Source organism: Lichenostomus cassidix, chromosome 1, assembly GCF_008360975.1.
Source record: "Lichenostomus cassidix isolate B80296 chromosome 1, HeHo_3.0, whole genome shotgun sequence".
Lineage (NCBI taxonomy): Eukaryota > Metazoa > Chordata > Aves > Passeriformes > Meliphagidae > Lichenostomus > Lichenostomus cassidix.
In genome coordinates, this window is record NC_139479.1 from 16,327,284 (window position 1) to 16,354,263 (window position 26,980).

The following is a 26,980-nucleotide window of genomic DNA, read 5'->3' on the forward strand; positions in this document are numbered from 1 at the left end:
CAGCAAACTCCTGGCTGTTGGAGCAAAGCCCTATGAAGGAACTCACTTTTCTTTCATTGAAGAGAGAAGCAGATGATGAGGATGAACTCAGTCAGAGCTGAAATCTAACTAATTTCCTGCAAGAAAATTGCCAAGCTTTATTGTGTTCCCTTAGGCAGAAATGCTCTGTCAGAGGACCAAAGTGTATTGTCTGAGGGACTGACCTTATCACTCTCTACAACCACCTGAAGGTTGTGGCCAGACAGGGATCAGCCTCTTTTCCTAGGCAGCCAGAGACAGGACAACAGGACATAAACTGCGCCAGGGGAGGTTTAGGTTGGACATTAGGAAGACTTTTTTCATAGAAGGGGTTATTAGATATTTGAATGGGCTGCCCAGGGAGGTGGTGGAGTCACTGTCCTGGAAGTGTTTAAGGAAAGACTGGATGTAACACTTAGTGCCATGGTCCAGTTGACAGGTTGGTGTTGGGTCATGGGTTGGACTCAATGATTTCAGAAGTCTTTTCCAACGTGATTGGTCCTGTGATTCAAAGAAAGAAATAGTAATGAAGTGCTGTTATACAGTGAACAGAATGAAGTAATAAATGAGACTCTTAACCACTCTGGAAGCAAAGATTATTCTCCTTAAAAAAACCCACAAATGAACAACCACGTCTAAAATATGAATATGATCTGCATTCAGTCAAAGATCTCATGCTGTCATGCTCCACCATGAGTCTCTGCCAAGTTTTGTGTCCAGTGACATCCCCTCTGTTTCAATGACCCCTTTACAGCTTGTTAGGTGCTTCTGCTCCTATTTGTAAATGCAGCCATAGTCTCTTGGGGCAGGCTTTAATGTGTATAGATCTGACTGATGTGAGACAGTATTTGAGTTGACATGTCAAATGAGAAGTATGCTTCTTAATAGCTATTTATTTCTTCTTGGAAATGCTGAATTCACTGGAGCCCATGTTGACAATGATCTGTGTTTATGAAGATTCATAACTGAATCATAAATGCTCTAAAACAGCCTGAAAATCCCACAGCAAATATGTAACAGGAACATGTTTGGGAATAAAGAGAATTGGACTGGGAACAATAAGACCTTTCATGCTGACATAATAATACCATGACATTTTAAGGCACTTTGTGCTATGGTTACCATGCACTTAGGACCCTGCTGTACAATCTGAACTGATTTTGGCCAATATATCCTATTCCATAGGTGAGACTGGTGACACCACTCATTATGTAAGATGTTGCTCCCTATAAGTAATGGTATTGTGGTCCCTAATGAGTTTAAATTGTTTAAATAGTGCTCAATAGACAAATGTCCTGACTATAGTACCAGACAGGGATAATGAGTTAGATTGTATGTGTGAGGGTAAATATTTTTCTGCCTTTATGAAGCTATTACATTTATGAATGGAGCTCAAATTATGAATTACCTGACTACCTTCTGTATCAGATTTGTATCAGATTCCTGTTTCCCCACTTTTATAGAACAGTGTTTTTTAAAGGACAATCTATGTAATGAACAGCCTGGGTAATCTTGGAAAGAATCTTTCTTTTTTCGTTAATGAAACAGGATAAAAATCCCAGCAGATGCTACAGTATGCTTTCTCTTAGGAATGTGTGAATTGAGATTAGTCAACAATTATCTGATATTGATTTTACACACACTATCAACCTCCTAACCCCTGGCTAGCAGAAACTCTTGACATTGTAAGAGGTAGAGTCTTTAGCTTAATGTTGTTTTGTCTTGTTTTTTTCAAAGGTCAACAGTAAAATATTATCTGTGGCAATTTTACAAAAATGTTCTCATTCTTGGTTTTTGCCTTTTAAAAATACACGAACAAATTTGTTCCATAAGTATCTGTTTGCCTGAAATGATGTTGCACTCAGCTCAGTAAACTCAATCTCACATTTTCAAGGAAGTAAACATTGAGTTTGAAAAGAAGATAGCTCTGCTCTAGCTTTCACTAATTTTTCAGTGACTGTCACCAGAACAGGATCGTTCCCTTGTCATGCGGGGGATTATGATTTCTCATTTAGATCAGTGAATCACAGTATCACAGAATGGTTTGGGTTGGAAGGGATCATTGAGCTTCAACCTCCCTGCCACGGGCAGGAGTGCTTCCCACTGCACCAGGCTGCTCAAAATTTGGGAGTGCTCAGTGTCTTGCAGAACAAAGCAAAAAGTCTTCCCTTTAAAAGCCACGCTAAATATTATCCATGAGCAAATCAAAACATGATTGCCTCTTTTGATTCAAAACAAAATAGGCATGCTACGAATTCCATCTCAGCTGGAAGGTGAGTAGTAGATCACTTTTTCTCAGAAAGGAGAGCATTTCACAGGCTATGCAGAACTCACACGACTGTCCCTGTGCCACTCGCAAGAAGCTAACTCTGCCTTGCATATGGAGCTGTAGAACAGAAGAGCAGAGGGATCAGCACAGAGAGCAAGCACAAAGTGCTGGGGCAACATCTTTGTGTAAAAAGCTGTCCCTTTTCAAGAGCAAAATGAGGCCAGAGGTAGCCTGGGAATAAAACTGCCCTGGATCCCAGCAAGGCTGGGCTGTAGCTTTAGGCTCAGGCCGATGGCTCTCAGCAGCAAGTGCTCATCTATGAGGACCCTCTGAGCTCCCAGGCAGGCAATGATCAGTGCAGCCCCCAGAGCTGGGAATTCACCCACAGGGAACTCTTTCTCAAAGCTCTGCCTGACCCTCTGTCAGGCCTCCCCTACTGTGATCTTTGGGCAGCACTGTCACACTGGTGTAAAGGAGGTTCTTTTGAGTTATCTACACCCATCTCCACTTCCCCTAAGTGCAATTTAAATGCGATGAGAAAGCCGAAGCCTGATACAATCTCAGGCCTTGTGCCTCTCACTGATTTAGCTCTCTTCCCCACTGGGATCTCTTAAGAGACTGAGGCTGTCATTCTGCAACTGCTTTAAGCTGCAAAAACTGGGGGGCAGCGGTCACATGAGAGGTCCTGCCTGTCCCTTTGCTGGGCTGTGTGTTTTCCATGTCCACCTTTGTGCTCCTATGAGCACTGATGCACCTGGGCAGTCTCAAGAAGCAGGTCCAGTTGACAAGAGACCTGCAGAAGGAAATAAAGAAACACTTTTTGCATCCAGATTGGTTTTGGTGTGGAAGCTACCATGCAAAATATGATACATGAGCTAGAGCACAGGCAGGCAGGCAACTCAGGGAGATACAGCAGGGCAGGTGACTGCTACTTTACTGTTTAAGATGGAGAGTATATCCTTATCCCTGCACCACACATTAGAGCACTGGGTGAAAAGTCTGTCATCTTCAGTGTCTCATGGGATCTGATTCTGGCTGCAAGCGGCCTTCCTCCTGTTCCCCATAATGGTACTGGGGAAAAGGTGTTATTGCAGCACCCCACCTGCCTGTGCAGTAACACATGTCCACCTGCAGCTTCTTCCCAGTATGTGAACTCATGATGCTCTTACAAGTTTCTTCTTCAACATCAATTATTCCTCTAAAAAAATGCAGGGGTTTTAACAACATTTTTTTCACTTCACTGCCTTTAAGGCAGGGCTATAAATCATACTAAATGCCTCCACATTATGTAAATTGACTCCTTTGCAGAACATTTTTCATTCAGTATAAACAGAGCAATTACACCCTTTGATGTTTGCCCAGAATTGTTATTTCTTTTGCCCTTTCCACAGGGGGACTTTAATCGGTGTCATCTTTTCTCTTGCGGTATGCATTAAATGAGAATGTGCTGCAAGTGCTTCATCCCAACTCTCCTTTAAAAAAAAAAATCCGTGTTTTACCTGCTATCTTCCTAGCTCCCATTCTGCTGTGTGTCCTTTCCACTGGTTCTATCAATCTCCTTCACTATTTGTGCATTCCCTTCTTGTATTATTAGGTGATGCTTTCCCTTCAATTTTCTTTCTCTTTTTTTTCAGAGCATGTTTTATGCTTCAATACAGGACACTTAAAAAGTGTCTTCTTTTGCCATGTCATGGCCAAACATCTTAAGCAGCTTCTTTTATGTCAGTTAATTCATCATTTTGCCAAAGCTTCTCTGGGTTTCTATATTGTTCATCCTAGTGATGCCCTTGACACAAACTAAGTACTAAAGCACTTCTGCTTCTCTGCAGCACTGATGTTGCATTATGTGCTGGCTTTGTATGTTGCATCAGAACTACCTGTAACAATTATGTTTTGATCAAAGAGACCCTGAACAAAATTAAGACAATGAAAGGAATAGTTTCCAGAACATGGCCTTTAGAGAAAGGCATGGGAGCCTTAAAAGCTCAAATTGAGAGCAGAGCTCAATTTTTCCCAAGGTATCTAGAGAATGACAGAAATCACAGGATGACAGAATAGTTGGGGGTTGGAAGGGACTTCTGGAGATCATCTAGCCCGGGCCCTCTGCTGAAGCAGGTTCACCTGGAGCAGGTTGCACAGAATCACATGCAGGTGAGTTTTCAGTATCTCCAGAGGAGATTTCACAGCCTCTCTGGGCAGCCTCTTCCAGTGCTCTGTCACCCTCACAATAAAGAATTTTTTTATCATATTTAGATAGAGGTATTTCAATTTGTGATTGTTGCTGCTTGTCCTGTTGCTGGGCAGCACTGAGGAGAGTCTGGGCCCATCCTATTGACACCTGGCAACAGTCAGAATGGGTGGGTGACAAATGCATATTCTCAGTGATGTGCTTATTTTAATCTAGTTACTGACACAATTAATTACTGAAAATTAACATCACTTCTATGTGCCATTTTTATAAATTGAAGATGTAAGCTTAGGGATGTCTGGCTTTGAACATCCAAGATTGCTGAGCTGTTTGAAGTCTAAGGTGCAGTGCAGATTAGAAACTCCACCACACTCTCCTGTTAAAAAATGAATTTTGGTACAGTTAAAGTCAGATAGATCTTATTTATTGCTGTAACTGCTTCAGATGGAAAAATCCATGATGACAGTTTGCTTCTCTGTATCATTTATTTTCTTAATTGTTTTCCCATGGTGCTTCTTTAAGAACAGAGACACATGGAGTCAGTCACCCTGACAAGGTACTCTTTCAGTTAGCAGCTAGAAAGTCACAGTTGATTTTATCCCAACAAATGTCATCTTTCCTTGTCTTTCTGCAGTGTTTATGCAGAAAAAAAGTAAATTAATTCATCTGCAGTGATAGCTTCTTTGCAATGCTGTAAACTTTTCAGTACTTCTGCAGCTAAAACAATTAAGTGTGCCAGTTTTTCTCTTGGCCAGCATCTTCTGTGCATCTTTAAGTGATACAGACTGTACTGCTGTTTTCTAGGGAATGCTCTTCATAATCTTAGTAGAAAGCTTACTGCTATATAATTATTTAAATTCCTAGATGAATTGACCCCACTGATTCTGCAGACTTTGTCACAGAGTGAATTTTTGCTGCTTCATCTAATCCCTTTCCTTTTCTCCCCCTTTTTTTTTTTAAATTTAATTTTTGGCTGGAGGAGGTATTAATTTTTTCAATCAACGTCATAGCTTTTGACAAAAAATATTGGTACCTCTGCAAAATAAGGAATCTGCTGAAGGAGCTTTTGTTCAGTTAGGTATAACTGGCTGTTGAAAACTTGGCTGTCCTCCAAACTATCTGAGCACTTCCAAGAAACCCCATTTTTTGCTTTCACCTCACCACACCTCTCATAGCTGTACTATCTGTAATTGAGGCAATAAGCCTCTCCTTAATTTTCTACTAGCCAATTCTTTATCCTTAACTAACCCATCAAATATCCATGACCTTGGTCTTGGAAAGAGCTGATTGTTTTCTTCAACAACACTTCTGTGACAAACTGTCCACAAAACACCCATGAAAGATGGTGGATGATTTTCATGTAATGGGTAAGGCAGACTGATGGCATGTTTGGAACAATTAGGATCAAGATAATCTTTTTTTCTTGTGGATTGTCCCATCTCTATGTTCTTTCCTTTCTGTAATCTGTGACAATTTTCTTTGAAGCTGTCTTCCCACTTGAGCTCAGCTTCCAAACACAGTCCAGTCCCATAAGAAATGGAGGCAATGAGTGGCTCAGTAGTAAAATTTTCATTGCAACCAAATTGTTCTAGAATAAATCCTACATATGTATTTTTAAACACTGATTGTTCAGTGTCATTTCACTCTAATCCACCCCAAGAAATCTATTAACAGGAACCGGGGTTACCCTTGCCTTCTTGGGGCAGATTGTAACAGAGGTGGAGGACAGGATTTTGCCTCAGGCCTCTGACAGTTGTAGTCAAGGAGCTTTGCTGGAAGTTTTCTTAAACTCTTCAATTGCTCTTCTTCAAAATTAAAAACTACTTGCCTAGTTACAGTATAGCTGGAGACATTTAAAGCCACTGTCCTGTTCCATATGAGTCACCCAGTCCACACTGGAAGTTTTGTGCACATGCTTTTTTCCCTTTTGTACTTAAAGGTTTTATGTTATGTTTCCCCCAGGCTCAGAAGAAGGGAAAAAAAGGAAAAGTCTCTGTATTTTAAATGTCTCATGAGTCTCAGCTTACAAACTTAGAAATCATCTTCTGTGAGAGCCACTGTTTACTCTCTCCAGTCACAGAAAATGCCTTGTGACCGAAATCATAAAAAGTGTTTATTTGAATGTTTAAACCACTGACAGTTCTTTCATTCCCTGTTAGAGACGTTTTAGTGAACCCTTTATCTTATTGGAACACATTGTAGGTAAATCATCCTTGTTTACCTCTCTTTCTATGGCAATCCCTCTCTTTCTATGGCAATCCCTTCTAGCTTTCCTTTTCAGTCCTTAGAGGGTGAAATCTTCTTTTCCTTTGCTCACTGCCAGCCCTGGGCACTGTTTTGACACTTCTCCCAAGTCCTCCTGATTCATTGTGGCCCCACACAGAAGTTGGTACAGACTGTTCCTGTTGTCCAGGGGCTTCAGATGCAAGAGGGGAAAAGTCCTGTTCTGTTTACAGTAAACTGTCACCTGCCTTCGCCAAACAGGGTTTAATGATGCAGTGGCTGCACTCAACAATGCTGCAGGACATCAGAGATGTGATCTGTCTTGCTAAAAGCAGCAATGTTAATTTTACAGCTCTCTATTATGCAGGAAAAAAAAGGGACAAATTTCTGCTCCCATAATTTTGCTTTGCTATTTTACTGTTACTAAGACACCCTCCAAGCAGGTAGGGTAAGGTCAGGAGTCATCACAATGAGCTGGCATGAGTGAGTTTTTGGCTGGATGATTTGAGAGGAAAGGGCATCTCATCCCTATGGAGCAGGTAGAAACAGAGTTAGAAAATGAAATAGTAAAAGTATTTCACATGGGGCTTGCTCTGAATGGGTGCCATCAGGGAAATCGATGAGGTACCACAAAGCCAACATCCCTGCTGGGACTAGAACTAGCAAAGCTGTCAACTTTATTTCCCATGCTTGCCTTATAAATCATGCCTGTTTCTAAAGTTTTGGGCACCAGCAGTGATCTCTAGTGCCAATGTAAGTCTGTATCTCTAAGAAGCACAATTTTTCAGAAGAAGAAAACGGCACCAATTTTTCTCAAATGGCAAAAACACCTCTTTAATCCAACCTTTTGGTGGGCAAGGGCCCTTCAGTGAGGCCTGAAATCCCATCCTAGGCAAAGCCTCTGGTAGCAGACAAGAAACATGGCTATTTCATGTCTAAAGTTTAGATACTCTGGATCTGCTAGGCTGTAGAGGTATTTAATCTTGACTCATTACTATGAGTGATCTGTGAACATCCTGAGGAATAAAAGCTATGATTTAGTTTTCACTTATTTTCATAACAATATTTATCACTTATTGTAACTAGGACAGCTTTCTGCAATTTGGGAAAACCTCAATGTATTCTTACCTAACTTAATGGATCACCATGGAGCCCATATTGCATTTTAAACACTTGGAGTGAGCTAGTCATTATTCACCTGCCTCCAGATTTCAATCAACAGCTCTGGAAGGCAGAAAAATGAAAGAAAAAAACGGTGAAATATAATCACAGAAATCATTTGCTATCGCTTACAGAAATTAAACATGTTTATAGAAAATGGAATGATTCTGTAAATGTTTCTCAACAGGAATAAATTTACTACCAGATTGATTTATAATGATTCAGTCAGCAAATAAATAGAAGTAAGCCCTTGATGATAAAAAATTACTGCTATTTAGAAATACGATTCTGCTATGATGCAAAGACAGTCTTGATAACATGACTTGACTGTTTTGTATTTGAAGTAGGGGAAAATAGTTGGAGACCAAGATCCCTTGGATATATAACTTAGTGATTGCATCTTATGTTGAGAATGGGAAGCTTACTACAAAGGTTTTTGAAAAGAACTTTGCATGCTGAAATAGCAGATCAAGGTCTGCAAGCACACATGCCTCATAGCACAATGTTACCTCAAAATCCCATATAAAATTAATTATATCCTCCCAAACTACTCAACACCACTAAGTCTAACAGATGCTATGTATTAAATTAATTTTCTTCCCTTCTTTTGCATTCCTAGATGGAGGACAGTAAATATAGAAATCAAATTTCAGTACAAATCAGAAGCAGGTGCAGTTTTTTGTTTGATGCTCTGAATATTTTTATACATGAAATTTGAACTGAAAAAGGTGTGAGTGAAGGTTGCTTATGGACATTGTAACAGTGTGAAGAAGTGTTGAATAGTTCAAAAAGCCATTACTGTCCTCTGGGCAATCTTTTAAGTGCAGATTGGGCCTGACTGTACTTATGTGGAAATTTATATCACACTTGCTTCTGTCAGTAGAATACTTGGGTGGCTGATGGCTGTGTGACATGTAGGGGCATATAGAAGACTGAACTTCAGAGTACTTAAGTAGGCAGAAATTTTGTCTGCACTATTCCTCATCAAAGTAATGCTACTTCTCTGCCCTTTCTTTTCCAATGGAAAATTGTCAACAAATTGTACTGTCTGCCTCAGAAACGTCCTTTGTCTTGACTCTTGATGATTAAACAGGTTTTGAAGTGCCAGCCACTTACTGTAGCCATGCTGTCAAGTGGAGGATAGTCTGATTAGATAGAGTTAGGCTCTAAACAGCTTAATCTCAAAATAGAGATCAGCTGGCTCTGTTTTTCCTTTGTTTTTGTGCTAGACTTCACCACTTCAGCAAAACATCGCTTCAGGCTGTTTTATGATACGTCTTCTTCCTTCAGTGAGAGTGTTTATATTTTAATTACAAGGCAATGTGATCTCTTTTTCCAATGTTTGTGCCTGCTATAGCATTACTCCTTTAAGAGCAATCACCTTCAAGGGAGGGATAAGTCTTACTCTTTGACTGTCACTTTTAATATTGGTTAGGTGTTAATGGACTTTGTTGGAATAATGGACTTTGTCGTGCTTTTAGATCTGCACAAGGAGTGCACAGGTGCCCTGGGCCACCTTTACCAGTGCAGGGTTTTGCACTGGGGAAAAGCTCAGCCCTGGGCAGGCAAGGGTCCATGGCTGAGGTGCCAAGGAAAATGCTGTAAACAGCCTGGGCTGGAACAGGCAAGCAAGCCCAGGAACAGGGAGAGGCACCGCCCAGAGCAATGAGAGAGGTGGTGCTGCAGCCGCATCTCCATTGCCCCTCTGCGGCACTGGGCCTTGCTCTCAGCACACTCACCCCATGAATGACTCCTGGGCCTTCCTCTCCCCACACTCACCCTGTTGGAAAATATATCAGGTTAAAAATTTTGTATGACTTTAGTCAAAAGTTTTGTTTGTCTTTACCCTGGGAAAAGGAATTTTAGGGCATTGTTCTACCAGAAGAGGTCTGGTGAACTCAGCACATTAACAGGTCGGGAGTGACCCTGAAGATAACCAGAAAGATAAAGACTATTAACAGAACATCCACCAGGACCTTGTGTTTATCAACAGGACATGATAGCTATCACAAACAGCTACCCCAGACCACCTCCAGCAGGGCTGAAGACATCATGGCCCAGAAAAAGAACTAATAAGAAAAACTGAAGAATGAAGAATCTAATTAGCATCAGAGGCGAGGAGATTCAGATCCAATGAAAAACTGAATACTGGGGGTTTGCTCAACTTTAGACCAGTGAACACTGACCCAATGCTTTCCTATGTATTTTTACTGTATAAAATATCTGAAAAATCGAGTAAAAGTTATGTATCATGGAATGATTCTCTCTGCACACCTGGGCTGTGTGTGGATGAGATGATTTCTGTAGTACATCCTGGCCAAAACAACATCCTGGCCAGATAATAAAGTAATGCCTTGACTCTCTAACATTAAAATGTTGTTGGAAGGTTTTTATATTTTTTTCCCGCAGATTCGGTGACAACTCCAGAATGGCTCCCACACCTTCCTCTCCCCACACTGACCCCACCATGGCTCCTGCACCTTCCTCTCCCCACACTCACCCCAGCATGGCTCCTGCACCTTCCTGTCCCCACACTCACCCAGCAGGGCTCTGTGGCCACAGCACCGAGGGTTTGCACCCCTGCACCTAAACCTGGGCTGACATCCTCACGTGTTGCACTGACAGACAGCTGCTCCTGGGAATCTTCACCTTTTCTTGAGGTTTTTGTTCATTTGCTGGTTTTGGCCTGTGCTGGACCAAGCCAGGGATGCACTGAGGTAGCTGTATGTGACATGAGGAGACAGAGTCCTCCTTCACCTTGACTATTAATAACATTTGGGCTTTTTACTCAGAATCCCTCGCTTTACTCAGGATGTGTCAGGCTTCACTTGTTGCTGTCTCTTGAATAATCCTCCTTTGAGGCTAACTTATGAGGAGTTCATCCTTAAGGTGGCTCATGAGTATTAGTGAAGGCTGCCCCTTACAGGTAACTATTATTTACTACTGCGTTAGAATGAAACATTAAAGAAGTATCAACAGGGACGGCAGGTGACTGCTTTTGAAATTCCTTAAGGTTCAATATGGAGCCAATGAAAGCCTCTGAATCTACAGTCAGAGGCTACAGAAGTGAATCAGCACAACTGAGTCTGAAAATCCCCTCCACCCCCCAAATCATAGTGTTTGTATATCTTGAGAGAAAAGTTAAAAGTAATTTTACCTAGAATATACAAATACACAGCCCGCCTTCCACTAGGTTGTCTTTTCAGACTTGGGTGTGCCAATGCTTATATATATTTGAGACAGAGAGATATCACCAATTAAGCTCTCCTGGATGTACCAAGTCACCTCCAAGGCTAAACAAGGTCCATGATGTGCTGGGAATAATTTTCTCTCTCTGTTAGCCTGAGCAACAGACTAATGTAGAGGTAATGAAGAGTAAGGGTCTGTCTGCACTCCAAAAGGCAACCTACTCCCATTACTGCTCCAAGTTCCCTCAGGAATTAAAACAGGATTAAAATTTAGAAGAAATTGCTCAAAATAACATAGAAAATCTAAAAAAGATTTTTTCTTAACTTTTTCAAAGAATATCCTTTTCATCAAAACTTTTCTATTAGTGTCTAAAATACCATAAAACTGGATTAAGCTTTGTAAGTCTTAGCATGCTAAAGCAAATTTTATAAGCTTTGCATGCTTTTTCACTAACCAGGACATTCTCTATTCCGTTTGAAATAGTGTCAGATTGTGGGGGGTTTTTTGTTTGTTTTTTGTTTGGTTTGTGGGTTTTTTTTTTTTTTTTTGTTTTGTTTTGCTTTCTTTTGTTTGTTTTTCTTTTTGGATGCAAGGATGTGCAGTATAGGCAGTTATTACAGAATTAAAACCTGCTTCCCTTTGCAGAAGAGCAATTCTTCATATTGTGCAGTGAGACATACAGGAATTTAGCCTGAGGAGGTGGAAATATAAGTAAACAGGAGCCTGACATCTGTGAGCATGCAGGCATTTTTGCATTTCAATCCCCATCTGCAAAAGTTAGCTATTCTGCAACTAACTCATTTTGCATCTGAGAAGGGATCTATTATGAAAAAAATTACTAATTCAGAAGATGACATTACTTAAATTCAGTTTTAAATTCATGTGTATTTTTGGAGGCTTAAGCCATGGACACTTCAAATGTAAATCACTGCCACTTGAACACAGCTCAGGAGAAACATTTCTGAGCAATTGGCTCTGTTCTGTCTCAAAGAGGGTGAAATAAGAAAGGGAGATTTGAATAAACATACCTGGGACCTTCTCACAATTTGCCAAGTGGAGTAAACAGGACTGAATTCATGAAAGCAACTTGGTAGTGCTTTAATTTACAGGTACCTCCCACCCCCAAATTTGGAAAAAAACCCTCTTTCATCAGTTGTGTTTTAAATCCCAAATATTTTTTTTTATTGGAGCTAATACACTGTAACAAAAGTAAAATGCTTTGCTCTCTGGAGCAGTCACAAACTCTGTACCTGAGTCTGTCCCACTGATATTGGTGCCCAAGGGGACCTCTGATCTTGAGAAATAGCTAAATAACAAGAATGTCACAATGCTGCTACAACTTTGGGGCCACAGTGTGCACATTTGGAGCTGTTGTACCTCACAGTCATTTGCTTTTATGAGCCTTTCCACTGTTCTCATCACGTAAAGTCGCCTTAAGTGGCTTAAAATGTACTTGGTATTGGGATACATTTTGGACTTCTTCCAAATGTGCAGAAGTACAATTCCTAATTCTTAAGCCTGGCAGAAGTCTAGCCACTTGAAACTGGCAATACAATATGGTTTTAATGTCAGTGAGAGCTAGGCTGAACAACTTTGTTTTACCATTAACTCTCTGGGCACAGACTAAGACATAATGTGTTTATTTTATAGTCAGAGAACCCTCAGGGGAATCATTAAATGATTTCTTTAAATTGTGGTGTAAACAAAATATCATTTGTTGTCGTGCTTCAAACAATAACTGGTTCTAGGGAAATTACCTTAATGAAGCTATTTCCCTTATTTCTCTCATTGTTAATATATTTCTGTTATTATTCAGATCCTCTTGTGGATTTGCTGGCACTAGGACAGTTGTACACAGCTCATCCATGGCCTTTTGTAGAGGGGATTGATTTATCTCTTTTATCACATTCCTTAAATTGCAATGAAGCAATAAAATAAGCAGAAAATAGCTAATATACCTACAAATTCAAAGATGTCACCTCATTATGGAAATTACAGCAAAGAACTGAAGTAACTAGGACCTTCTGTCCCAAAAATGGTTTAACTTGGATGAGAGGATGGGATAGTATTCATGTAGGAATCTCCTGCACTTTAACAGCTTTTCCTTAGGTAAACCATCACACATTCATCTGTATTTCACCACACCCCTGAGAGTGCAACACACACTTTCAGTTTGATGTAATAAATATGATCTGACAAACTCCCACATGGCCCCAGCATCGCTTCAGGTGCTTTTAACATCTCAGAGCTCTGGGCCAGTTGGCCTCAGTTACAGAGGTTGTTCCTTGGTGTTAGCTTTCCTTGGTAGACATGTACAAGGATACTCCAGATGCAGGTGATCCTGAATCACAGCCATTTCCTGGGAAGTCAGAAGAATGCTGTCCACAGTTAAATGACACAGCTCCAGCTGTGTTTTAATACATGGTGATAAAGCACTTGGCAGGTTTCTCATCCGCCATAAAAATTGGAATTTTGAATGTCAGTATTAATTGGGCAGTGGGACAATTTTGTGTGATGGCATGATCTGGGACTTAGGACTGAGGAGCATGTTGCTGTTGGTGGTGGGGTAACTCTCTTCTGAAGGTGACTTTCACCTTGCAGGAGACTACAGGCTCCACATGGCCATGCAGTTATGTACAAAGCTGACACTTACAGAGAACTGTTTAAACCCAGGTTACTTGTAGCATACAGTAAACAAAACCAAAGCAAACCTCTCCAGCTAGGTATGACCTAAGATGGTGCTTCTAGGCAGGCTGCTGGAGTAGTGCTAACTGTGTGAGACTGGGCCATTTGGCAATTCCAAAGTGTGCCAAACTGTACGAAAATACCCAGGCACTTCGCCATATGCAGTAAGAATCAGAAATAAACTAAGCTGTGGTGTCTAGCAGCTGGTATGTCACAGATATGTAAAGCCAACAGAAGTAAAATTGTAACTATTGACATGGTAACTGCCTTAGGCCAGATGGTGAATGCAGTCTGGCATAGTTTCACTGACGTGAGTGATTTTGTGCTGATTGATCCCAACTGATGTGCTGAACCAAAAGTATCACTGACTGAACAGGAGTGGCTTGGCTGCAAGTTATACAAAATCAGAAGTAGCAACAAGACATCCTGTAACTTACAGATTCCTCAGAAGTGACACAGTGGCATAGTTTTATCTGTAGTCTTTCTTGATGCTTCCATGAAAGACTTTTCTTGCATCTTTTACAGTGCAAATCATCTGTATTAGCAAGTGACATCTGAGCTGCCAGTGGGGCACTGGGCAATATTTCTGCTTTGTTAGGTCCCTTTCTTTGAAGACACTGAGCCTTTTCAAACTGATTCCCAAACTTTTTTCACTTAGATTGCTCTACATCACAGGCAACACAACTGATTAATGATGCTATGGCGTTGCAAACTGATATATATAGTAGGATAAACCAAGTAGAATAATTGTTTTCATTGAATATAGCTTTGAATCTCACAAGAAGTACTGAGGCAACCTGAGTAGCTGAAAGGCAGGTGGCTGATGATGGGAAAGGGCTCAGGAGTTACCAATCCTTGGCAGGGACAAGGTGTCTCTCACCTGCTGCCTGCTTTGCCATCTCCCTCCCTCAGCTTCCCAGCTGTGCTTGGAGCTTGCAATGTCATTTCAATCCATTTGGTTCACTTCTACATATGTTAACTCTCTGTCCTACATGTGTGGTCCTCAGTGGTCCTCTCTGAGCCTGTGCAATCCTGCTGCCAAAATAAACCTTAGTGTTCCCTTCAACTTGTTCCTGTATGACCCAAAATGGTGGAATAATTTGGGTTAGTAGCATCCATACAAAAATTGCACTTGGTGTGTTATTTTTTGCCAAGATGATTTCCCTTGTGTGCCTCACAATCGTGTGGATGGTTTTAATTGAAATGGCAACACTTAGTCCATAGTAGTAGAGCTAAATGTTCAGAGATGAGAAACTCTTCAGCCAGGACCTCAGGAAAAATGGAAATAAATCCATCATTCTGCATATTTTTTCACAAAGAGGAAAATTGAAATGGAAGAGTAAAATTCTCACTCCTCTTTTCTCATTGGTGCCACTTTAGTGTCAGGTAATTATCCTTGACTGCGGTTCATGATAGGTTAGAAAGGAGTTTCACAGGTAGAATATCTCCCACTTACTAAATTAAGGAACTGTTTTTCCCAGTGATTTAATACGTCTTATGTGTATAGAGGTATATGTACTTATGCAGACATAGATAAAAATTTGTGTGTATACACTCATATATATGCACACATATTCACAGACATAAAAGTCTAGCATTGTATATATATAATGTCCTGCTCAGTCCATTGTGTGTAAAATATTGATGACATTTGTCTCCTGTTAAATATCAGGAAAAGACTTAATTTTTTTCTTTTGGAGGTATTGGCATTGTAAGTTAATTCTGCATCCTTTTTCATCCAGGTATTTTTTATCAGCTCCTTAGAGTGAGTCATTAATTGCCAGTATAATTTGTATTTTTAAAATTCAATTGACTTCACTGCCAATTAAAGAAAATACCAAAAAATTTAGACTTGAGGGTGAGACCAGGTAACATGAACTAGCAAAATATCAGAATGGCTCAGTCCTCTGCCAGTTTATCTGCCTTTGCAGCTGCTTTTCACAGACTTTTCTCTCAGCAGTGAAGTGGCACCCATATTGTTGGTTCTTATGTAAAAATTTTTGTAGTCTCAGCATCCTCGCTGCACTTACTCAGCTTTACTTTAGTGACCCAAATTACTACACTGATTATTCAGTGCCAAAAGACCCCAAAACCAAATAAAACCCGCAGGAAGACCTCACTGGAAGAATGAGTGAGGCAAGTTATTTGCTTTTTCGGAACTGTAAATTTTGACATTAAAAAAAAGTGACCTGTAAAGACCCTATAAATTGAACAAGTTTTTTTTTCCCCCTGAGTGCCTTTAAACTATTATTTGTGAGGGTTTCAACATTCTTTTACAGTTTCAATGCTGCCACCAGCTGACTTAATTCCAGGTGCTTATGTGACTTCCCTGGGAGCTGCAGCAGGCACACAGACACAACACTCACTGGTTTTTCTTTCTACTACCTGTTTGCACATCATGTCAAAATCAGGAGTAGCATGCAATTTCTGGTCCAGAGAATGAAGTTTTTCCACTAGACTAAGGAGCCCTGTGCCCCAGCAGCTGGAGAAACAGACTATGACAAACACATGAACTGTTGTGATTTGGACCCAAGGAAAAAGCAAGCAGCTGTGTCTAGGGAGATTTATATTGGGTATTAGGAAAAGGTTCTTCACCCAGAGGGTGGTTGGGCACTGGAACCTGTGCCAGAGTTGAAGTGCACAGCCTGCCAGAGTTCACAAAGTGCTTGAACCCAATGCTCTTGGGCACATGATGTGATTCCTGGGGTTGTCCTGTGCAGGGCCAGGAACTGGACTTTGGTGATTCGTGTGAGTCCCATCCAGCTCAGGATGTTTTATGATTCTATCAATTTTTGACCAATATCACACATAAAAGCTTGGTAAGTCTAAAACTAGATAAATAATCCCAGATATGTAGGTATTTCTTCTTTCTTTTTTGCTTGTGTTTTCCATTTTGGTTTCTTTGTGATTTTAAAATATTTTTGAAGTCTCATGACAGTAATAAAGTAGTACTTTGGTAATGTTTAGATGTTTTATATCTAGCTTGAGTTATATACAAGTATTGTTTTCGAAGCCCACCAAAACACTGAGATTTTCTGGTGAGAGAAACTCAATATTCAGATTACTTTCATCCCAGCTGAAACAGCTGAGAGAAGACTAATTTAAACTAAAACCACAGATTGACTTATTTTTTTAGAATAAGACTATCTGTAGCCACTGTTGGTTGCAATTAAAGGTTTACCAGATTAAAAATCCTATATGCACAAGCATATATGGTACAATTTGACAATGGTGAGTGATTTTATTGTGAATTCACACCTAGTGTGTGATAAGCTGTTGTGGTTCATGGGAAATGAAGCTGCTTATACAAGGCCCATTATTGCACAGATACAATAAAATGTGTCTGAAGAATAAGTTCTAAATAAAATGCCCATCCATTTCCATCATATCAGACTAGGCAGGGTTAATAGCTTCTAAGGGAAATTATACTGTTTGTTTTATTTCTAGTCATCTGTAGCACTGATGACAACATTCAGTAGTATGTTAGATAAATGACAGCAAGTATCTGGTGGCAAGCTGACAATTAAAGTGTGCGCTGTCTTTAGACATTTGCTATGAAAGGTGGTTTTGACTTTTCTTCCTTTGAAATGTATTACATCATGCAATGTATGCTGAATAGGACATCTGTTACAATTTAAAATGGTGAGATACTGATCAAGGAAAGAGGTTATATTTTAAATAAATAGTTGTGTTTTCAATCTATTTTGGGAACACTGAATGTTGATGTTAAATCTGCAATTATTTAATTCATGAGAGGATCCATGTTTCATAATTTGAACAGAGCAACTCATCTCCCTTTAAATTGCTCCGAAACTGAAAAAAAAACCAAAACAAAACACCACCCCACCACCCAACCATCACTATCTGAGTGGACTGCTTAGGTCTGCATAAAGGAACTAATACGTTTAAATACTAATACGTTTAAATAGTCAAAACATGTTCAACAGCAATGCTGAATACTTTGGAGAAGCAAATCTGACAACCCCAGTGGCCAGATAATCTGTTAGGAAAGGTTCTTCTTCAGGCAGTTAGCACCTGCCATATGTCCTCAAGCATAAAGAGAAAGGTCTTCTGTAAATGTGTCTTATCAAACAATTGCAGGTGTTCTTATTATATGGAACCAACTCTTCTGTGAATTGATGCACTCTTGTTCTCAGCATTACCATTTGACAGTGAATTTCAGGTGCTGCATGCTCTGTGAGAAGTATTTCCCTTCAGCCTTTCCATTTCATTTAATGTCGCCTTGTTCATCTTCCGAGAAAGGGCAAACGAGAGTCCTTTGAATTACCTTCTCTGGATCATTTACTACAAGAGGTAAAGGTGATAGAGTTTCTGATTATTAAGTTTGGTATTTCCTATTACAATATCCTGTTTTCAGTTGCTTTTAACTTTGTCAGACATGAATGCTTCAGGCTGTAAATGTCAGTGCTACGTGCCCACCCTAAGATGAATTTCTTTTTCAGAGGTTTCAGACAAAGCAGATTAGACACTTCTGAGAAGGAAGAAAACAGCTAGGGGGGGAAAAAACCCCACAGAAAGAGCAGCTTTTTTCAGTGTTAAGAAAACCACTATGATGCAATTTTGATTATTCAGCTATAATCCAGACCCTCTGGCTCAGGGTCTTGGGAACTGTGGGCTTAATGAGTTCTTTGAATATTCACTCTAACAGTTACTCTGTGCAGCCAGTTGTCCCAGTCTCTGTGTCTCCTTTCCTGTGGAGCAACAGAGCCATTCACACCCTCATTGGTCCCAGGTCAGCCTGGGCAGAGTCAGGGTTGGGAAATATCACTGTGGGGACACTGAGGCTGAAAGGGGGAGTAGGGAACAGAAAGTCAGATCAGGAAGAAATGGTAACTGTGAGGAGACTGGGCATTGGGAGGATTCAGGCTCCCTCACAGCATCAGAGAAGGCAGGAGACTTCAGCTACACCCATCTTGTGCTTCCAACCAGCAGGTGTGGGATGATGGCCTGGGTGTCCCAGTCTGGCTGTGGTGACACATGTAGGGCAGGAGTCATTCCAGGAGCTGCAGCTGCAGTGCCTGCAGGTGATCCAAGCCCAGCACCAGGCTGTGATGGGAACAATACCCTGTGAATGAACAGAATGGAAAAATGGAAAGTGCTTCAGAACAGAGGAATACTAGAGTTCAGCTTGTCAGCGCAGTGTGATTACAGCTCTCTTGAGCACTCTATTTTGAAGTCTTCAATTATATGATTGCTTATCATTTCGGCTCAATGTCATCTCCTCAGTCAAAACACAGAATTAAACTTCTCAAGGGATAAATATCGTACATGTAGTAGAGAAGATGGCTCCTTGCAAGATCTCAGCAACACTTATTAAACATGGTTGGAAGAGTTGCAGGAACCTGTTGGAGGAAAAAAGAATGGCCAAGTGATGCTGTGGAGGATTTACAGTGCAGAAGCTACAATGATTGCCTCTGCCACCACATTCCCATGCAAGGGCATTCAAAGTGTATGGTGAGCTTTTCACATATGGTCAAAAATGTTCCTAATTTTCTGTGATATGTGATATGAAACTCTGGGATCAGATCTATCAAAGTATTGAACACTCAGATTTGTTGCTTGAGTTAGAATTTGCTGTATAAGGCTCTGAAAAATTAAGGTTGAAAGTATTTTAAATCGAGTACTCAAAATTAATGAGTTTTTTTTAAACTCTAATAGCTGTGTCTCAGATCTCTCTTTGCAAAGTGGTTCCCCATTCATTTGCTGGGTATGTAAAAAGTACAAGTCATTAACAGATCTCACATAAAATAGGCATCACGGGAAGAAGCAAAAATTCTGCCTCCAGTGTGTAGTTTCAATAGCCTGCAGGAGGTAAAATATGGAGACAAACCAGACAAAAATATGGCAATAAAGAGCTACTAAATCTGTACTAAAAAAGATAAGGTGCCTAGGAAAAAACAGTATCATGTAATTACCAGTGGTGTTTATGCCTACACTGGGATTGGTCCTGTATAAGCAGTCAAACAAATGCCCTTCCATTGCCTCTCCAAAAATAAGAGGCTCAGTCTCTACAGTTTGTCCTTACCTGAAAATTCCACCACTGTGTTTTAATGACCAATCCTTGAATGACCCCTGTTCCTGACCTACCTGTTGAAACAGAATTACTAAAATGAATATTACAGAATAAGCAGCACTGCTCATTTATAGTCTCAATTAGCTCACTGTGGCATTGATGCTTGCTGAGCTGCTTTGTGTTCTGGTCTGTCTCCTGAGAAATCTGTCTTTACTGAAACTTTAAAAACTGTGACTAGATAGACGTAAATTTTTACATCAATCTTTTTCTCCATCAAAGTACCAAGACAAATACCTGAATACTTGGCTTGGAAAAGTTTAAGGGAAGGGGATGGTGGGGGAGGAAGTCCATTTAAGTATTATCTTCCAGTTAACCTCCAAAGTAGGAGTAAAACAAATTTTTTTTTTTTAGGTCTTTAACTGCACTGGTTTTGTCAGGAAAGGGGGATGGTCCTCAGAAAAAAAAAAAAAAAAAAACAACAGAAAGTTATCTTCTATAAACAAGTTTCAGAACAGGAGATGGACACAGTACTGGCTGGGCTTTTTCAGCACAGCATGGAAAATATGGCACATTTTGACAACGATGTCTAGTGGCTCCTGACCTCTAGAGCCACAGTGACACAGCGCTTCTGAGAAATGCCCAATGCACCAGGAGGGTGACGTCTGAACTGTCCTGCCCATCTCTGGGACAGGATCATTTGCAAACCCTATCTGTGATAGATGAGACATGGAGTTTCTGGGACGTCAAAATGTATCCAATGCCAAGCTGTTAACAAAATCTGTTTCTCACATTTGAGGCAGTGACTACCTTTTCTCCATCCAAGACTGGGCAGCTGTTGATTCAGGGTTTCTTGGTTTAAAATTTTTTCAGAAAGAATGGGATGGGTGGGGTTCTCCAGCAGAACTGATGAAAAGTCTGACTGCCTCTGGGCAGCAGAAAAGACAACAGAGTGAAATTTGTCTGACTTAATTCAGGTGTGTGTGTTAGGATGCAGTGACTCATGTCTTAGAAATTCCTGCTTCTCCATTTACTACAAAGGAAGGCGAGGAACCCCCCTCAGGTTAAGGATGTTGCACACATCTAGATTTAGTCAGATGAAACTCACCATGGAAGATATTGCATTTCCTCCCTCTAATAGGCACAATAAACAGATGTGCTACACTGCATTATACAGGGAGTGAGTACATTCCTTACAGTATCCAATCAGTCCACATGGAAGAGCTAGAAGGATGAGAGACTCCCCACAAATGTGGGCAGATGCATTGTTTTTAAGCTGAGCCAGGCTCAGGAAACATAGGAAAGTAGTTGGGAATGGCCCATGTGCAAGGAGTGTGAGAAAAACACTTTGCCTACCTTGGGTTGTAAACTAGTTTGGGTTGGAAGGGACTTTTGGCCCCATCTCTACTTCACGTACTGTGTCTAAAAATAATGTGACACATTTTATGACTGATCATACAGCAAAGTCTGTACTATTCAGAATTTCATCATTATATTTTTCAGTTACAGAAGACATTGTTCCTTAACTTGATGAAGGACTCCCATTTGGAGTGGCTTAATGCAGACTAAATAGTAGTTATGAGGACAAATTCAGGAGGTGAATAGTAATTTCACTTGCCTGTTCATGATTAAAAATGATATATTAAAAGTCATGCAATGCTCAAAAGATAATATAAGATGGTATTAATTTTAGTGGTGTGAATTATGTAAGTCCAGAGAAACACATTCTAAACTATGCATAGTAAATAAAGCATATTTCTGGTAAATAAACCAATTTCTAATTTGGAAAACATATTTTCTGCACCATTTGAGACAGCAGGAGCCCAATAGAAGTATTCATTTGAATGAGCAACTTTCACAGTGTCAATTCAGAGGTTCTAAATGACAATAGACAGAGTTGTGAACGATCTCCAAACCACATATAAAAGTGGTGAAGTACTGTTACAGCTGAAACAATGTTCTCTTTAAGCGAATGGGGCGATTTGTGCCCTTAAACTAAGAACATATTTAAGAGTTTGCAATTCCTGTAACTAGAGGTGCACTGGTATTCTGTGAGATTCTTCCAGTTGGCACAGAAGACCCTGGCTGAAGGGTTAGGGGTACTGCAAGGGCTATTGCATGAGGATGTGGTATGATTTTTAACGTGTGAGAATTTATAGGAACAGGGTTCTGAGCCCTGAGTACCTTATCTGAGCTATAGGCCATAAAAGGTGAAAGCAGGGCAAATGTAAGAGGAGACTGGGAAAATTCTACATGTGCTTTTAGCAAGCAAAAAGATCTTTGAGATAAGATCAATGGTTAGAAATATGGACATCAAAGGAATAGGAAGTACTATAATTTTAAAAGCATTGGAATTAAGGAAATGATGGCATTAGCAACAACTCTTCAGCTAGTAAACAAGTAAGCTTAGAGACCATCCAAAATGTATTTTTTAAATAAATGCAAGGACCCCACAAATCAAAAAAATAAACAAAAGAGACAAACTTGTGCTTTCTTGTGGCTAGCACAGCTTTTTCCCATGAGAAATTTTCTTGTGTTTTATAAATAAAGATAAAGTTTGGACGTTGTTGGAACAGTGTCCCAGAACTTGGACAGTGCAGGCCTGGCCAATCAGGCCTGGGGGAAGGCTTCTGACTGACCAACCTGGGTGACTTTTGAGAACTCTATATATGTGATGAAATCAAAACAATAAAGGTCATTCCTTCTTGCCACTGAGAACTGGTGCCTTCATTACTCTGCTAGCTGCTCAACAGCGACACTTTCTAATGCAAATGATGGAAAAATATTTTATAAGGATGAAAAGGGAAGGAGCCTGGTGGAGTGGATCTGAATTCATCAATGAAGTGACTAAGTGACCAGAATATTAATTTTAGGCCTTCCAAGAAGTGTCAATACAGACTGTGACCAGGGTGTGTGCAGGAAAGTCCATTGCACAGCCCCTACCTGGCAGCCTCAGCATTCCATATGGAACATGCAATACTCCTCAGTGCAAGCATAAAAACTGACCTTCACCCCAGGGACTATGGAAGGAGGATACCAGAAGACAATGTATTATAGGAGGTATTACAGCCTGATAATAAAGTATGCTACACTGTTTAAGAGGCAATTAAGTCACAGGAGAGGAAAAAAGGAATGTAAAATGCAAACCGAGAGTCATCATACTGGGAGACAGGAGAATGAAGGGCTAAAAAATGCCAAAGTGAGAAAATAAAGAAATGTGTTTCTGAGCACAATCTGAAGGAAAAATAACCACCTCACCTCCCAAATTCTCCTGCGCATCCAATACACAATACACGTCTGCCACCAGCATCCTCCATCACTGCTCAAGCAAACCAACTCTTTCAAGTCCTCTGGGCATCCATGCATGGTAACTGAGCTCTGATGTTCTTCAGGACAGACAGATTCTGATACTGGATGAATCTAACATGTCCTTTTCCTTGTGTCAACTTTGATGCCTCTGTGAAATGAAAGTGAGATAATAGAACTGTCTGTTCTACCCAACACTGCAGCGCTATCACATTTAAATACATGTGCCTTACTTTGTAAAATGCAAGAATATTAACTTCAAAAGTTGACCTATACTGACTATTTAATATTTTCTTCTTTTCTACGCTCATAATTTTTAAAAGCTGGGAGTGAAGCAAGGTTGATGCAAAGAAAAACGTTTAAACTTTAGCCTTACTACTGGTACAAGTAAGAACTACATGTATTTTGACATGGGGAACTAGGCTAGGGGACACATCTATACTGTTACAGATTATGAAATTAGAAATGCTTTGTAGATATTTTTATATGTATATATACTCACACCCCCACAAAGTCATGCCTCACTTGAATATTGGTAAAGTTCAAACGTAAATTTTGGGTCTAAGATTGACAGACTGTATAAACCAAGTGTATCTTGGGATTTATTTTTTGTATGAGCTGAAGGACTGATGTTACATATGTGGAATGCTGATTAAAATGCAGAATTGAAAGAAAAAAATAATGGCAACCAAGGTGTGTAGCTTAAAAGCAATGAAATGCACCAATAAGCAAAATCTCCCTGATGTATTGGGAGAGATGTAACTAAAAACATTAAAGGAAATGGCTGAAAATATGATTGTGTGATAACTCACATGAAAAGTAGTGCTTATGAGCAGAAGAAATATGTTTCCTCTCCCAAGGATGTGATCAGCCAGAACTTACGTAGACCAAATCGAAACTGACACAGTTAAAAAATATTTGCCTAGATAACAAAATGCATGACTATATCATTTAATATTTGCCTTTGCTTTGTAGGTTGATTTTATTACTTATAATGAAATGTCATGTTTTAAAAATCTCAGTCTATTTGCAGTTCTGCTTCTTATTCCTTATTCTCTCTACTTTTGAACAAAGTCCCTGAACAAATTGAAGTAGGGCTATCAGTCAGGGGAAGTGGGGCCTCTTCTAAGCTGGTAACCTTCATTAGTGGCCAATTCATCCATCAAAACAGGCAACAAATTCAGAACTGTATATGTAGAACATAAACATTAGGCATTAGCAAATTTCCAATTTTTTTCCTAATATTTTGCATTTAAAAGTGTAAATATTCATCTCAATGGAAGCCATTGATCTTACAGTCAAAAGGCGTAAAGGGATCAGTTTTCAGATTACAGTCCTCAAGTGAGTGTTACATTGTGATTTGTGACAGTGGCTGAGTGGAGGGTGTGAAAGGGGCTGGAAAGGTGGTGGCACAAGGGCACCAGCAAGGATGATGGGTGCTTTCCTTGTGGGACACTGGCCTCCTTCCCTGACAGCTAAACCAGTCAGGTCACAGCTAAGGACTTGTAAGAAATCTTTAATTGCTGCTTGATCAGCTGCAATAAGAGAGATGAATCCAGCTCTCAGTGACTTAATGATGGCAAGATTTCTGTGAGCAGCAAATCATGTTATCCTGCTCTGGAGTCTGCTCTACTGCATTGGAAAGGCGCTGAAAGAGCAGTCCCTCAAATCTAATGGAAAGCTGTGTCAGATTTATGTCCAGGTCCCTGAAATGATGCTCTTTCCTGGCTGAGGAAGTCCATTGTCAAGAAATAAATTGCAGGAGTGTTTTATGCTATCTCGTAATGATACCCTTAATTCAGCCCTGAACTACTCAGACTCAGATTGATAGGACAAAATGTAAAAAACTGTTATCATAGATGGGTTAAATAAACATACTCTCTTTTCCAACTGCAGCTGGAAGGATGGTTCCAGATTATGTCATCACAAAATGCCTTTAATAACTGATGGACCCACATGTGTGTCCAGATGCTCATCACTGCTTGTGACAGCTAGTTGTCCATCCCTGCCCATATGGCTTTTTGGATCGTCCTCTGGCTTTATTGTTGGCTCCCTTAGGATTAAAAATATTGAACTAGTAGAATAAGTTATCTCATGCCTTGATGCCCTCAATGTTTAGTGTTCTTGTGAGCCCTCTTATTTTTGTGTGAGACCATGTCAGAGAGAGAAAAAAGAAGAAAATCAAGAAGAAATCTGGGAACATGGGAGTGAGAATGTGGAAAGAGCAAGAGAACAGGAATGTCTGTTTTACAAAGGGGTGGAAGACAGGCCATAGGGAAAGCATGAAGCACACAAGGGGTAAAAAACAAACAAGAAGAGACAGAATGAACCAGGAACATGACATGAGTCAGGATTACATGAGTGAAACAGAATAATTGAAAGTGTTTACAGTTTTCAGAAGTGATTGTTTACTATGCAGTTCTTCTGCCTGTACTCCTCTGCTCCTGCCTAGGAGGCAGCTTTTTTGAGTGACCTCTTCTGAGGGGCCTCATCCATACTTCCAGCACATTCCTTGCAGGACCTGCCCTTTTGGGCCTGGGCCTGACCCCCCTGGTTGTCCTGTACATATGATGGCACATCATGATGAGCTGCTCCATGACCTTCGCCAGCACCAAGGTCAGACTGACAGCCCTCTGGTTCTCTAGGTCCTTCTTCCAGCCTTTCTTGTAAATGGACATCACATTCACTCACCTCCAGGCCCCTGGTACCTCCCCACAATACACTTGGCCAGGACTGCTGGTAAATGATGGAAAATGATTCAAGGAGCACTTCCATTAGCTCCCTCAGTAGTCCCAGGTGGATCCCATCCAGCCCCATAGACCTGTTTGTATCTAAGTGCCCTAACAGCTCACTGACCATTTTCTCTTGGCTTATAGGGACTTTGGCTCCTCGTCCCTGTCTTCCAGTTCAGGGGTCTGGGTACCCAGAGAACAACTGGTTTTACTATTAAACACTGGGACAAAGAAGGCTTGAATTACTTCTGCCTTATCCTTTGTCACTAAGTTTGCTCCTGCATTCAATAAAGGATGGAGATTTTCCTTAGTTCCCCTTTGCTTGTTAATGCATTTATAGCAATATTTTTATTGTCCTTTACAGCAGTAGCCAGATTAAGTTCTAACTGGGCCTTTGCCCTTCTACTTTCTCCTTGCATAGCCTCACAATATCCTTAGAAATTCGTTTGGGTTTTTTTTAATTCTTCTTTTATATTTTATACTTCTTAACAGAAAGCCTGGGGATTAGTGTGCTGTGCATAATTTCCAGATTCCATTTATCCAATTATTGCTTTCCCTCCTCCTTTTACAGATCTCATGATTTTTTTTTTAATCAGTGTTTATTTGCAGGGTTTACTAAGTGACAGATAATATGAAATATTGCTTTAGGACAGATTAATACATATCAGCTTCTTATGAAGCCTGGGTGATAAATGACAAGATGCATGAGTGAAAGATGGGCTGACAAATCTCAGAATGATAGCGTGTCTCTTTAATGTCTTTGCCACAGCCTGCTCACACATCCTTCTTTGAACACAGCTTGGGATCAGACTCTCTATTTTTCTTTTCAGGTTGAAACTGGAGATCCATTGAGATGATATATATTCTGCTTACATGAAAAAGCATTTGTGATTATGATGCATTCAGCTGGGATCTGTTTCTGCAACACCAAGAATATTCTCTCTTCCATGAAGTCTTATTTGAAAGTTAAATAGCCACAAAGTGAAGTCATGATGCAGTCTGGGAACTCTAATAGCTTTCTTTCATGTGGCATTTAAAAATATATATATTCAAACCCATGGAAACAATATAATTTAAAGTAGTCTTTCTATGATGACCTGAAAGGAATTACTTGCAAAAGAAATTCAGTAGTTTCAGACAATCAGAGCTTGACTGGGTTCATTTTAAAGCTCAGAAGG